Source organism: Solanum tuberosum, unplaced genomic scaffold (assembly GCF_000226075.1).
Source record: "Solanum tuberosum cultivar DM 1-3 516 R44 unplaced genomic scaffold, SolTub_3.0 scf00009, whole genome shotgun sequence".
NCBI lineage: Eukaryota > Viridiplantae > Streptophyta > Magnoliopsida > Solanales > Solanaceae > Solanum > Solanum tuberosum.
In genome coordinates this window covers 3,796,566-3,799,707 of record NW_006238935.1, presented here as the reverse complement: position 1 = coordinate 3,799,707, position 3,142 = coordinate 3,796,566, and positions in this window count along the sequence as shown.

Sequence of the window (3,142 nt, the reverse complement as noted above, 5' to 3'; positions counted from 1 at the left end):
CAGTTGGTCTTCTTCTTGAAGTTCCAATTTTCTTCAATGGAGTTCTTGCGAAGAGAGAGAGAGTAGAGAGAAGGATGAACTTTAGGTTTAGATCTTTGGGGTTTTGTGTTTGAGTGATAAAAGTGAGGTAAATTGACTTAAAAATCATTATATACACGTCCCCTAAAGTAACTAAATACCCCTCACTTAAATGGACTCTTTAATGAGGTGAAATAGATTTCTGAATTTCTGTATTTTCGTCGCGGAGCAAGTCCGCGACGCGGAGCTGTTCTCTAAAGATATTTGGAATTAAATTTTCAGACAGTAGAGTCCAAGTAGAGTCTGCGTCGCGAACTAAATATTTGCTCCTTGGGGGAGCTAGTCCACGACGCGGACCTATTCCCTCCAAGTGCAATTTGCAAGTTGCATTGGCAGCTTGCTTGGCCAAGGTTGGGGTCCTCCTCGGGGCCTCTTAGGGTGGCCCCGGGGAGTCGTATTCGAACGTTTTGACCCTAAAAACGTATATTTACCTAATTTAAACCCTTTTTTACAAGATTATACCATCATATGACACTCCCAAACCTGCCCAAAACCTAAGGACACACTAGAACACATTCTTCTCTAGTTTCCGGACGTCGTGGTCGTTTCTTGACGTTTTAGACTTTTACTCTTCCAAACCAAGTCAATTGCATTAATTAGGGTTTAGAAACATCATTTTAACTAATTTTAAGTCATTATTCATGAGGTGAGGCTCTAACTTAAGTCATAGAATTTCCGGGGTGTTACAATATCCCCCCTTAGGAACATTCGTCCCCGAATGTCACTTGGACTTCTTTCTAGGGAGACAATGACTCAAACTAGCAGCACAACAACCAGTCAGATAAACAACATCATATCATCATATCATATAGGAATTTAATCCACAACATCACTATGCTCAAAACTTTTTACTTCACATAAGTATAGGAGGAACTACCTTCTCCATATTCAATGAGCATCAACATATATATTAAGCAATCAACAAGACATTTCTTTAACAAGACAACATCAAGCATGCTTATTACAACTCTCATGAAGACAACATCACACAACATCTATGGGTGCAATTTCAACCATGAGAAACAAAATTCATGAAAACTCAAAATACAACTTAAGCATGAATTTCACAAAACAGGCACATACAAGGAAATCATGTCATAATCATCAACACACATGATTTTCAATTTATACCAAATTAAGAGAGACTACTAACCTCAACTTTGGCTAGGAGTAGGAGGAAAAAGATGAGGGTAGCAGAACTTCATATTGGCCTCGGCCTCCCATGTTGCACCCTCAACTAGGTGGTTTCTCTAAAGGACTTTTACGGAGGTAACCTCTTTATTCCTCAACTTCTTAAATTGACGATCTAAGATTTTGACCGGAACCTCTTCATAAGAAAGGTTCTCATTCACCCATAAACCTTCTATAGGGAGAATGGACACTGGTTCACCTATACACTTCTTTAACTTAGAAATATGGAACACCGGGTGAACCGGACCAATTCGATGGAAAATTTCAACTCATAAGCGACCTTTCCGACACACTTCAAGATCTCATAAGGCCCAACATATCGGGGGCTAAGCTTCCCCTTCTTACCAAACCTCATCACCTCTTTCATGGATGAGATCTTCAAGTAGACCCAATCACCTACTTCAAATTCAAGATCCTTCTTTTTATTATCGGCATAAGACTTTTGCCAACTATGAGCCATTTTCAACCTATCCAATATAAGTCGAACTTTTTCGGTAGCCTCATAGACTACCTCGGGACGAAGAAGAGAAAATTCACCCACTTCAAACCACCCAACCGGAGATCGACACCTTCTACCATAAAGTGCTTCAAAGGGTGCCATAGCAATACACGAGTGGTAGCTGTTGTTGTAGGAAAATTCTATCTAAGGTAGGTGGTCAGCCCAATTACCTTTGAAGTCAATGACACACGCTCTCAACATGTCCTCTAGGGTTTGGATGGTGCGTTCCGCTTGACCATCCGTTTGAGGGTGAAATGCGGTACTAAGTTTCACTTGAGTACCAAGCCCACTTTGGAAAGACTTCCAAAAATGGGAAGTAAATTGGGCACCTCGATCCGAAATAATCGACAACGGGGCCCCATGCAACTTCACAATCTCCTTAATGTACAACTTAGCATAATCTTCCACCGAATAAGAAACCTTGACGGGAAGGAAATGGGCTGATTTAGTCAATCTATCCACAATGACCCAAATGGAGTCATGTTGCCTACGGGTTCGAGGCAAACCTACCACGAAGTCCATATTGACCTCTTCCCACTTCCAAGTGGGGGTATCAATATCTTGAGTTAGACCTCCCGGTCCTTGGTGCTCGGCCTTGACTTGTTGGCAATTTGAGCACCTAGCCACAAAATTTGCTATGTCTCTTGTCATTCCGTTCCACCAATAAATCTCACGTAAGTCACGATACATTTTGGTGGCTCCCGGATGGATAGAGTATCGGGACCCATGGGAGTCCTCTAAGATTGTCTTTCTTAGGCCATTCACATCTGGCACACATAACCTCCTTGGTGCCTAAACACCCCATCTTCTCCTTGAGAGAAAGTTTCTATTGCATTGTTGAGAACCGACTCATTTAGTTCCATCAAAATAGGGTCATGATGTTGCTTAGACTTCACGTCAATAACAACCGATGACTCGGAATTATGACGGACCATGACACCTCCTTTTGGGGAATCTTCAAGTCGGACACCCAACCGGGCTAGCCTATGTACATCACGGGCTAACTCCCTTTTCTCTTCATCCACATATGACACACTACCCATAGATATACGACTCAAAGCATCCGCAACCACATTTTCTCTTCCGGGGTGGTAAAGATACTCATATCATAAACTTTCAAGAGTTCCAACCACCTCCTTTGTCGGAGATTCAATTCTTTTTGGCTAAAAACATATTGAAGACTCTTGTGGTCGGTAAACACATCCACATGTACCCCATAGAGATAGTGTCTCCAAATCTTTAAAGTAAAGACTTCGGCCACTAGCTGAAGGTCATGAGTTGGATAATTCTTCTAATCCACCTTGAGTTGTCTCGAGGCATAAGCTATAACCTTACCATGCTGCATGAGGACACAACCCAAACCCACTCGGGAAG